General features: G+C 46.8%; 1 pseudogene; it reads left to right on the forward strand.

Annotated features, from left to right (window-relative positions):
• The first annotated feature begins 398 nt into the window (after positions 1–398).
• On the forward strand, positions 399–2,568 carry LOC147464250 (uncharacterized; annotated as a pseudogene).
• Positions 2,569–13,002: the final 10,434 nt, after the last annotated feature.

Consider the following 13,002-nt stretch of genomic DNA (forward strand, 5'->3'; position numbering starts at 1 on the left):
CATAACTTCAATTGAAGAGATACCGACTCAAGAAGTAGGAAGTGTTTGTGTCTTAACTTGGAGAAAGTTTGTAAGAAAACACTTTTGGACATTCTCAAACTCTTTCCAAGTAGACTTTGAGATGCTCCCGCCCCACACTTCAACTCCATAAAGAAGAATCGACGTCAGCAATGCATCAAAAAAGTACTTCTTGAGAGCCCAAAACTTGATGTTTCTCGCATTACACTTTTTCTCAAATGCATAATATGCTCTCTTTCTCGCTTCCAAATGATGCATAGCACATTCATGCCACTTGTGATTGGACGGAACCTGAAAGCTAAGGGCTAGGTCGCATGGCCACCTGCCCTCATGCCTTTTGAGTAGGAAGACAGGTTAATAATTCATCATGGGGTGGTCGCATGGCTCAGCCTCCCCTCCTGCCATTTGGGCATTTACAGCAGGATCCTGAGGGATTTGCAGGGAGCAAAAAGTGGGCTTTTTTTAGCGCAGTCCAACTGTATTTAACACAAAACGAATTAAAGGATGCCACCTGCCCCACTCATTATAGATTAAGGCTGAGTTCTTTAAAAGAAACCACTTTTTCTTGCTGCATAAACGAGAGAACGTGCAACACTCCTTCATTCACCCTCTTCTCTCTCTCCGTTCTTCTTCCTTCGCCATATCCTGGTTCATTGCCACTACACACAGGTAACATATCTCAGCTTTGACTCAATGTCATGCTTCTGCAATAAACGCTTCTTTGTAAGTAGTGAAGCTGTTTATTTTCTGCCTACAATTAAACATGTTTAGTTAGTGTATCGTTGTGCTCCTTCAATGGATTGAGTGTGGTTTTGAACATTGTTTATTTTCTGCATGCAATTAAACATGTTTAGTTAGTGTAATGTTGTGCTTCTGCAATGGTTTGGAACATTATATTGATACTGTGCAAATTAGGTGTGTTAGTTGACTACTTGATTTCGGTTCAATGCCATTATTTGGTACCAATTTCACGTAGAATAACTGTATAGCAAGCATAAATTGCATCCCAAAGGCATACCCAACCATTTTCTATCATTTACACTCTCCTATTCTTGATTTCGTAATTGCTTGTCCTTCTCTCTCTCTCTCTCTCTCTCTCTCTCTCTCTCTCTCTCTCTCTCTCTCTCTCTCTCTCTCACACACACACACACACACACACACACACACACAGCCTGTGGAGAATTATGTTTTCTGTCATGATTTTTTTTTGTATTATTTGTAGGTTTTTCATGATGGAGAAATGGAGTTTGGATCTTAACCTCGAGTGGGATGATGACATTGTTCCATCCACACAGTTTTTGGAGCAATCCCCAAGCATGGCAGCATATTCTTTGGAAGCTATTGCAACCCCTTCTAGCCCTTGCACTCCTCAAAACTGTGTACAGGTGCCTCAAGTTGCATCGTTTTCACAACCATGCGCTATGCGGTCTCCACTATCTCCTATCAATAATAACCAGCCATGTCCACCTATTCCATCAAAGAAAGTAGCAAAGGCTTCCAAGGCTAAGAAAGGTTCCGTTCGCTCTTCCATTGCGAAGCCTTCAAGTGCTCCAAGTGTGATCGGCTTATCTATTCCTCAACATGCTCAACCAAGCTCCGCTGCCATTTCGAGTCAGATGCCAACACCTTCAATTGCTGATGCTGCAATGAAATCGGTAGGAACTCCACCACGTGATGAGAAGTTGATACCATCAAAGCTCTTCTTTCGAAGTGGGCATTGGAACCTCAAAGAAACGGTTACGTTGCTGGATGCAAGAGCAAAGCTTTTACAAGAAATGAAACAGGGTAATCTTGGGGCTGTTTTGAAGACACAGGATGAGCGATGGGAGTACATATCCAAATATTGTGTGCAACATGGGGCACTCCGTTCTCCTGATCAATGCCTCTTTCGCTGGGATCGAATTTTAGCAGCATTCAAGAAGATTCATGACTATGAACGACGCATTCCTTCAGGAAAAGATAGCTATTGGGCCATGAGTTCAAGTCAAAGAGAAGAGATGAAGCTCCCTCGAAGCTTTGGGCAAGATGTATATTCAGCCATGCTTGATCGTGTTGGGTCCGAGAGGTCGATCAATCCCGCAAATCTTATCTATGATACTTCAAATGATACATTGGGTGAGACTTATTTTTAATTGTATCTTCTTGTGTGTTTTATAGGTTGTAATGGTTGTAATGGATATTTTGTGATGTTTAGGAGATGCATCTTCTCCGCCCGACAAAGCTCCAAAGGAGGACAAAGATGATGTGACCTTAGTTGAGGAGTTGTCGTCATCTAGAAAAAAGCGCAAGAGAGGGGATAGAGCGTCCATCTTGAAGAAGGAACTCGAGGGAACAACCAAACAACTCCTCTCTTTCATGGAGCGCATTGATTCACGAAGAGCAAAGCATGACGATGATCTTGTTGAGTTGACAAGGGCTGAATTTGAAGAAGGTGTGGCTCTCAATCGAAAGCGTCTTGCATTAGAGGAGGAGTCCAATTCCGCATTGAAGCAAATTGCAGAGGCATTCAAGTGTTTTGCAATGCATGCCTCTTCTAGCATGGGAAATTAGTGGCCTGATCTATCACCTTGCGTAAATTTATGCTCTATGTACTTTTGTCATGTGGCCCATGCGCTTTAAAATTCACTATGTGTCCTGGTTATCCTTCGCAGCCTGTAGTTTCATGTGAATTTTTTGAGACAATCGTCTTTTTTGAAAGCCTAGCCAGACCCTTTTTGAAGCGGCATGTAACATCCCAGCTATTGATTTTCATATTACGGCATGTAGCATCCCAGCTATTGATTTTCATATGTAATATGAGCATATTTTGATATATAATGGAACCATCTAGTTTTGTTTATGTTGTACACATTTACATAGTTTGATATACAACAATAAAGCTAGATTTCCCTTTTGTCACGAGTTGTTTTGCTTGTGAAAACAACAATGCAAAGATTCACCTTTGCAGTGAATAATGTCCATGGCTAGCAGGTGTCCTTCATTTGTACATTGCTAAGATTGTGAATATTGAAAATATATACCAGCAGTCTGAGACTTACTGCTTTTGCAGCAATGTGTAGAGACATGATCCCACGATCGCAAGCGACCCCTTGAAAGCATCAATCACCAACTTGTAGTTTCCAAACTATACTCTTCCAGTCCACAGTCATAGGATTAAGCACTGCCCTAATTGCGTTCCCTTATGCACGAATCCAAACCACCCTTCTAATGGTAATAAAATATGGTACATGAGCAATACATAGAAGCATGTGTTGTTAGGCCCTTTGAAACTATAACATCCATTCAATGAGGACTTCAAAACGATGAGTATAGGTAAACCGAGTTTCAAGAACAAAACAAGTATGCATAGGTGACGAGGGGTGTGTGTGTGTGTGTGTGTGTGTGTGTGTGTGTGAGAGAGAGAGAGAGAGAGAGAGAGAGAGAGAGAGAGAGAGAGAGAGAGAGAGAGAGAGAGAGAGAGAGAGAGAGGGAGGGAGGAACCTTGCTTCTAATGGATGGTAATGTAGGCATAATATCACCCAGAGAAGATGTTACATAGTTATGTAAAAGAATAAATCATTGGTGTCCATGACTACCTTCCATTCCAGGTAGATGTCGCCAATTGATGACTGTTATGAGAATTGTGGTCAGCAAGGAAACAATCCATGAATCCTATAAACACTTGATGAATGAACTGAAGAGGTGGGAATGAGCAAGCCAAGGCGGTCGACGTCCCCATTATTTTGAAGACCAGCAATCGGTCAGGGTCTCCACATCAATGAGAGGTCAAATTGTTAGTCTGTGTGTTTGAAGCCATCATTGTTCGATCGATCAGCCAAATCACCATGCACAAAGGGTATGTATGGACACTAGTTTACATGGAGGAGGATGTACAGATATGTTGGGAGAGTGGCCTAGACATTTTTACACTTTATAAATGTGGCAAATGCGTGCACAAGGACTTCTCTGTGCGTATGGCAACCTTAAAACGCCTCGGTTTCCATGGATTGTGGCTTGACCTGCTGTGCAGTCCAATAAGAATGCACTTGTATGACGCGGTCCAGAATTCCCTGTGGTACTGGTTCTCCCTGGTGCAATGCTTGCTGCGTGCACTAATGTTTATCCATTTACTGAGCTGTGAAAATTGCAGACGCATCTGCTGCTGCTTGGGTCTATGGACTTCAGTCTTCCACTCCATAATCTTGTTTCTTTACATCCTTCTAATTCACACTGTAAACAACCATCACTTCAACAATTAACATTTATTGAGCTGTGAAAATTGGAGACGCATCTGCTGTTGATTGGGTCCTTCTTGTATATTTCAAAAGCAGAGCATCTACGGAAAACCATACCTTACACAAACCATACCTTAAGGTGAAAACATAAAGCTTACAATTTGCAAATCTCCTTGAATACACAATACAAATGTGAGCATATGAGCACAGCCAAGAATCAAACCCAAGCTTTTCAACAAGAACTTCTCCCTTAAGAAAATCCAAGCTTTCTTGCAGACCTGATGGGAGATTTTGCTACCATGCCTCCAAAAAATCATCCAGTCCCCACTTTGAGGTAGCAAAGAATAGCTGCTTTGCATAATGCAAACACACAAGCCTGTCATCCAGCTCCCAAACATGTGAATTGCTTAGAAATTACACTGGAATTGCAAGGCAATGAGCAACGCCGCTCAAATGTCGCCAGGCAATGTTGAACAATTTGTGCTGAATAACAAGGCAATGAACAACACCGCTCAAATGTCGCCAGGCAATGTTGAACAATTTGTGCCAAATAACAAGGCAATGAACAACGCCGCTCAAATGTTGCCAGGCAATGTTAAATCCAACAAATTTGATTGTCTCAGAAGCATACAAAGACGTTTTACACCAGTTAGAGTGTGACACTCGAAATCTGATTTTCCAAACGTTGAATAGCAAATGGATTACATCACTCTGATAATTAGAAGCAATGAACAACGCCGCTCAAACGTCACCAAGCAATGTTAAATCCAACAAGTCTGATTGTCTCACTCACATAGAAGCATACAAAGACGGCTTACACCAGTCAGAGTGAGACATTCCAAATCTGATTGAAAAACGTTGAATAGCAAATGGATTGCATCACTCTGATAATTAAAAGCAAACAAATTCAACAACGCTAGTCAAATTTGGACACAAAATATTTGCAAAAAAAAACAATGAACAACAAATTTGCATCTCAAAAATCTGATTGTATAACTCGGATAAATAGAAACATACAAATCCCGACAACATCTATGGTTCACCTACTCTCAAGCTGGAGCAAAGCTTCACCATGTCTACAAAGGTGGTATCAACCGTCAGCAAATCAAAAAGCTGGAGCAAAGCTTCACCATGTCTACAAAGACATACATCATCTACAACTGATCAACCTTCAGCAAATCAAAAATTGTATGCAAAGTTGGCTACATGCTGAGATACATCAAGAAGGATGTAAAAATTTAGCTAAAGAGTCCCTTATGGCTAAAGCATCTTCTGTCGGTATGTCCATGGGTTTTGAGCTTGTTGTTTCGATATCTATTGATGGGACATCCACCGCAATGTCATGTGCTTCCTTTGAACCAGGCATAGCATCCTCTTGTGCATCCGCTTGTGCTGTACCACTTTCTAAACACATGTTTTGGAGCATGCAACAAACAACAATCGCTTGAGCCAAATTTCGGGGACATGGCTTCATCACCTTGCCCAACAAGTATCTCCACCTCGTCTTAAGAATCCCAAATGCACGCTCTACCACAATTCTTGTGGCTGATATCTTGTAATTGAAAAGCTTCTCGGTAGCAATGGTGGGAGCCGAGTAAGGTTGCATCAACCACGGGAGCAGAGGATAGCCCCCATCCGCCACAATAAACTCTCATATAGAAAAAGATCCATGTACATATTGAACACCATTCAAAATAAGTCCTTGCTCGACACATGAATAAAAAGCGGAGTTCTTCAACAACCTGGTGTCATTGACCGACCCTGGGAATCCAGCAAATACATCCAAAAAGCGCATGCTACTGTCTACCACTGCTTGAACCAACATAGAGTAGTCCTTATTCCCATCATACCAATCCAAACCTAGCTCACCATGTGGTCTCTCCATTACAATATGAGTGGCATTCATTGCCCCACACACATTTGGCAAGCCTTGAATGTTGAAAAAGCCAGCCTTGATTTTCTCAATGTCGCTAGAGCTTCTAGGCCACGATATATGTTGTCGACGATGCACCAACATTGCCTTCACAAATCGATGAAAGGAATCCACAACAGTGGACTTCCCAACCCCAAAAAGGTCACTGATAGCGATCATGCTTGCACCGGTTGCTAAGCAGAACACTGCCATTGCTACTTGCTTTTCAACTGGAAGAACCCTTCCCTTAATGCTGGCAAGTGATAAAGGTATGTCACCTTGTTGCAATTGGGTTCTTAGAAGCTCTACTATACTGTGAAAGAGGCACAAAGGAAACCTAAACATGCTCTTGAACCATTTATCATCCCCACGAACAAAGCCAACATAGTAGTTCCACCATTGGAGTGTTCTAGGCTTCACATACCATTCTGAAATTACCCTGCGTGCTGTAAAGGCCTCCATTGAGAAGTACTCAACAAAATCATGGATCACTGGTATGAGATAATCATGCGAAGCCCTGCAATGGCAAGCCTGCATTTCTCTTCTTTGTCGCAATATTTGTGTTTGAAGACCATAATCTGATGTGTCTTGACGATGAAAAATCAATTGGATAAGAATGTGAATCAACCCACACATAAGAGAGAGCGGTATAACATTTGGTAGAACCATACTAATGTAATGTGCCCAGCTCAACCTTCGAATTGTAAACCTGAAGATCGCCTTGCAAAGGAGACACCAATGACTAATCTTACATAGGCGACCAATTACCCACAAACCCCCACCTCGCAAATGAACTAGTGACACAATCAGGTAAATGGTAGCACACAAAACATACCTGCCACTATAGTTAGAACCGACACCAGGTGGAGGCGAGGCCTCTTTCTCCAGTAGAGCTGTGGGGAGAGCTAAACCGCATGCGATCAAAACAGTTCACAACGAGACACACATGGAGATGAGGCGACGTTCGCTGGAGGGAGAGAGCAGAACAACAGGTCGCCACATTATGAAGGTTTCAGATGAGGTGACGTTCGAACAACAGGTTTGAAAATTGGGCATTTCTTAGGCAACCTTAATTTTTTAAAAGCGGACATGGGCAGTGTGGGCAGTGTCCGGCTTTCTGGGTGGGTAGAAAAGCATCCCATGCAACCTAGCCCTAAAACTTGTAAAATTTGACTGTTTGTGTTTACTTGGTGATCCAAAGGTCCTTTTCTGGATCTTTGAGCCCACAAGTGGCCACTTGGCATGATCGAAGCCGTTGCCCACAACTCTAATCGCATGGCCAGGAGCCTACAAAGAAAGCACTGCTTTTTTATTATTATTACTTGTGCTCTGCATCGTTCTGATTCTGAAGTCGCAATTTAGGACTAACGACGATGAGGCAGTTCAGCCCACAGTTGGCCGCTTGGCTTGATCTAGGCCATTAGCTTGGACCTCAATCGACTGTCATTAAGAGCCTGCTGTTTCAAGGTTCGGTGAAAAGCTTCCTGAAGACTTCATCTCCCGATAAAACCTCCGCCTTCTTTGCCAGGGCAGTTCTACATCCATTGCATCAGCACCATGGCCACCTCCTTCAGAGCAAGCGTTGCAAAAAAAAATATTGCAAGCATCCGAAGTACCCTCCATCTTGATGGTCTGCAAATATAACCACGTTTGAAAGGTCTCCAGTACTCCTTTCCGGTTCTGCCCGGCTTGCTGATGCACGGACAAACATCGCGGAAAAGAATTGGTGTGAATCTTTAGAATTACGCATGGGGACTTGCTGCAAAATACTATTTCCATGAACATTGAAGGATGGCCGAGGGCACATGGTTGTTGAATCTGCATGAGCTATAGTTGGAGCGAGTTGCGCCTGCAGAAACGAGCTGAGTATGGTAGTACAAGCTGGACATGATGAGCACTCTCAAAGATTAATATTTTGTGCGATCAATCCATGGCACTGGTCTGTTCTAGTGATACTGAAACAAAAGATATCAGATTTCAATCGATGATCAATTGTCCTAATCTAGAGCTGAATCACCAAAACTCATTGCCTTAGCAGACCCGTTCAAAACATTTTCCTTTTGATGCTATCAGGTTGTTGGTGATGTAGACGGAAGAGAGGCCGAAGAAATAGAAAGAGTAATCGTCGAAGTGAACATGATGGCAGAAAAGCTTGGCAAGATCGATCGACACACCGAAGCTTATGATGGTTAGTTGCTTGCACTTTTAGCAGAGAGTGTGACGGGATTAGTGGCAGACAACTCAATGTCGAGGGAAAAGGCATGGGTGAATGATATCGAGTGGAACGCCACCCATACTAATGCCCATGAGCATCATGTGATAGTAGTTCACCAGATGCGTATTTTGATTATTGACGAGTGGATTGAATATAGTGCCTTCCGCTATGGGGATGCCAACCTCAAGATGCCCATTATCATGTGTAGTTAGGAAGCACGATATGTAACTCGGGTTAGCCAGCAAGGAGGCAAGAAGACATAATTGATGACCGAAGCAGCTTACAAACACACACACACACACACACACACACACACACACACACACACACACACACACAGATAGTAATACTGATCAAAGGACATAGAACATAAAGTTACATCTGAGTGTTTTGTGTATGGTAGGGAGGACATATATTCACAACACTGTACGTTCCAATTACACAAGCGCAACTCCAACTCGACAAAACTGTAAGGTCCGTTATTTGCATCCAATTTCCATGCGCATGCGTTTTCTTGGCGCAACACATAAACGCTACGGGGCAGAGCACGACTTCCGTTACTTATAATTTTTTGGAGAGACCACAGTGCTAGCTCTCCACCATACTTTTGTATGGCACCTCTGTATGACGTGCACTGTATACTTTGCACTTTTAATCTGTGACGTTTCATTACACGATGATATGTTTAACTATTCACATTGCTTTTTGTAGCTTGACTCAAATAGCGGCCTGTTGATTAGACAATCGAAAAGCATCAGTACAACATTGCAGGTCAGTAAAGCACCTCATCTATTGTTGCATTTCGTTCATGATTTATCTATTTGCTTGTTTTAGAATTTTCTGCATTACCTTATTTTCTTCAATTTATTTGGATCTCATTTCAAAACTATACACTCGATGTCAATCGACATTTGCACATGTTACTTACACACGCTACTCTTGGCATACGGTTGCTAGCCAATGCATGTGATGTATTACAATAGTGAATACACAAGTAGAATGCATGTGGTGTATCACAATAATGAATTCACCTTGTGCATTATTACTTTAGCTCTAAATAATTGATTCCGTATTATACATGTCCTTGTTTCTCCCGTACTAGGTATAAGTTTGAAGTTTTCAGGAATTTTAATGAATAAGTTTGAGTAGAATTTTTACTAGAATGGCTCGATTCAGCTACTGAGGTCTCGCTACTGCTGCACGCTCCCCCCCCTCGCCCTCGCGCTTCCTCCAGCCCCCGCACTGCCCCCCCTCCCCTTCGCGCTGCCTCCTGCAACCCCGCACTGCCCCCCCCTCGCCCTCACGCTGCCTCCCTCACCCTCACGCTGCCTAGCCCAACCTCCCCCCCCCCCCCCCCCCCCCCCCACCTTGTGCGCTGCTGCCAGCCGCCCTCGCCCCGTGCCACCCCCCCCGCCCGTCCGCTGCCTTCCCCCCTTCCCTCCAGCCCATCCGCTGCCCTCCCCCCCTCCCTGGCCGCTTCTCCCCCACCCCGCCTGCAGCCTCTTGTCTCTCGCTCGTCGCTCTCTCCATCCCCCCCCGTCGTCCTCACTGTTCCCGAAGGTCTTCTACACCTGGCTCTGCAACATTTCTTCTTCGGACGAGTGCTCGGCGTAGTCGGTTGCAGACTTCCTTCCCCATCCGCTTCTTCCACTCAGCAGTAGACACAGATGGAGGCTCCAGCTCCGCCACAGAGAGACTCGCCTGAAGCCCCTTCGCCCGACCCCGCTGAGCCCACCATTCGACTTGCTCTTTCGCCGACAGAGCAAGCGAGCCTTGGCGCAGAGGTACAGCACTTGCAGGCGACTTCTGTCATCTGCAAGGTTCTCGGCACCCGTCCTAGCAGAGGAGAGCTGTGAGACCTTCTCCAGGCCCGCCTTCTCGCAGAGGTCGGCAAGATCTTGGATGTCCAGATTCTCGGACGGGGGTACTACCAGATCGAGTTTGAGACTTCCGAGATGGCCTCCAAGGTCATAGCTATGAGTCCAATGGCCATCCGAGCATCACGCGCCCACTTTTGAAAGTGGCGACATGGTTTTGACCCGACTTCGGATGTGCTCGTAGAGGAGGCAGACATCCCCATCTCAGTTTGCTTTCCGGGTTTACGGAGAGAGTACCTTCCACATCTCTCCAGGATTGGCTCCGCCATCGGGATTGTCCTGGAGACACCTCGTACGGCAGCATCAGTAGGTGACAAGGCGGCTGGCATCCCTTCAGTTCGAGTTTTGGTCAGAGATACCCGCACACTCCCGAAGGTCATCCTTCTGCCTCGGGTGAGTGGGGGTTGGTTTAGACAGAGTGTGGAGTACTCGGGTCTCCCGAACCAGTGCTTCATTTGCAGACAGATGGGCCACCTAGCAAAGGCCTGTCCACGGAGGAGGCCATGACCTGCACCTCAGCCTCAGCCCCAGCCTACCAAGGCTGGGCCGTAGCCACAGCCAGCGGCACAACACATAGATTCAGAGCCATCCTCCGAGCCTGAGGCTCCAGCGGAGGAGGGGTGGCAGCAGGCCTGTGTCCATCGACGCCAGGGGCCACAGCGACAGCCTGGCACTCAGAGTGGCCCTCAGGTGCCTACTCAGCAGCAGTGGGTACCCACGGGGAACCGCTTTGGTCCTCTTGAGCAGGAGGAGCCCCCTACGCCAGCCTCCACCTCAACTTCACCCTTGCCAGCCGCCCCACCTTCAGATTTCCCCTCCTCCTCCACATCCCCTCCCCCGCCCTCTGCTCCCGCCTACTCCCCTCCTCGCCCTCCTGTCTCTGTCGCCCCACCCCGCTTCTCTTCTCCTCCGCCCCCCCCCCCCCCCCAGCTCCTTCTCCCCCTCCTCCTGCTCCAGTACCACAGTCGACTCAGGAGACTGGTCCCTCGCCGACGGCTAGGAGATCTCTTGGTAGAGCCTTTGCCACGAGTCGCCTAGCGAGAGAGGGTCAGCCCTTCTTGCGGCCCCCTCTGCAGATTCAGACATCTTCCCTTGCAGCTATCCCTCGTGGTCTGACGAGCATTGACCTCCGACGCCGCTGGGATTTCTTCGACTACGGGTTCACTCGCTTCCTCGGCGATTCCGCAGCAGACCACGAGGCAACCTGCTTCAGGGTCCACGCTTTGTTCCTCGTCGCTAGGGGAACAGAGGCCTTGGACTCAGCAGTTGGTTTCTCCTTCCCCCTCTGTGGGAGGACCGAGACAGAGTGGTCCCTAGACTCAGTGGTGGGATGGTTGCATACACAGGTTCTCGAGTTCGTTCACCACATGGGAGAACTTGGAGTTACAGATTTGTTGCAGACTTTGTGGCCACTGGCCAAGTTTGCGGTGACACCCCCAGACTCATCAGGATGTAGGCACATTGTGGTGTACTTTTTTGCTGATACGCAGTGTTTGCCTTGCTATGTATACATTCATGAGGACTCCTGGACAGAGGAGGTTGCTTTACGCATGGCTCGCTCTGCTTGGGCTTGGGCCAGGCACTCACTGCAGCCTCGCCTATCTAGAGGACGCTCGGATGCGGATTACTCCCCATCCAAGCCAGCCTCCAAGATAGCCCGTCTTGATGCTGCGGCAGCATCTGTTCTCTCTCGCTCCCCATGAGGATCGTCTCGTGGAACGTGTAGGGACTAGGTGGGCCCTAGTTTCAGCGACAGCAGGGCCGATTGCGTCAGGAGCTTCAGCGTTGCCTTGTGGGAGGAGAGATTGATCTCCTTATGCTTCAGGAGCACCATTTGTCTGAGAGCCGCATTCGGCGATGTGGTCAGATTTTGCGTGGACGGTATGATACCTTTTGGTCAACTGCTTTTGGACCTGGAGGCATCCAGGGTGGGGTATGTATGACTATTGCGGACTCATTGCAGCAGGCCATTGTGGGCAGAGAGATTATTGTGCCAGGCAGGGCTCAGTGGATTACTATGCAGCTTCAAGGTGGCCTTGTGGGCTTCCTGAACATCTATGCGCCCAATGTGCCGAGTGCTCGTGCAGAGTTTTGGTCATAGATTGTCGAGTCTTTGCCACAGGTTGACCATTGGTGTGTAGGAGGGGACTTCAACATGTTGGAGGACCCTTCTGACAGGATTGGAGGCAGCCATGCTACTGTGCATGGAGTCGAGTTAGCAGCTTGGGAGAGGTTGTGTATGACTTTGAGGGTCTCGGATACATGGCAGCATTCTGGCTTTGTGAGGCCTCCTGAGAGTCTTGCCTTCTCTAGATCGGACCGCAGAGTGGGAGGAGTGAATCTATCGCGGATAGATCGCTTCTACACTAGTGACCACTTTAGTGACTTGGGGGGCTCAGTGGGCATCCTGGCAGGGACATCCTTCTCGGACCATGCGCCAGTGATCCTCACATTGGCAGACAGGCAGAGGAGTGGGAGCACGATGCTTTGCATCCCAGAGTGGGTCTTGTTGGACTCAGAACTTAGAGAGAGGGTAGAGGCTCTCTGGACAGAGGGCATGGGCAGCCAGGCTCTACCTGCAGACAGAGTGGCCTTAGGCCTAGCTCAGCTTAGCCACTTTTTTCTACAGGAGTCTCTGGCTCGATGGGCTGCAGCGAGAGAGGAGGAGCAGCATCTTAGACGAGGCATTGCTTCACTACAGAGGATGCAGGAGTAGCATCCAGACAGTCCATGGTTGGGGGAGCAGTTACAGCAGGCTCGACAGGA

Source organism: Adiantum capillus-veneris, chromosome 1, assembly GCF_014529385.1.
Source record: "Adiantum capillus-veneris isolate H3 chromosome 1, ASM1452938v2, whole genome shotgun sequence".
Classification (NCBI taxonomy): domain Eukaryota; kingdom Viridiplantae; phylum Streptophyta; class Polypodiopsida; order Polypodiales; family Pteridaceae; genus Adiantum; species Adiantum capillus-veneris.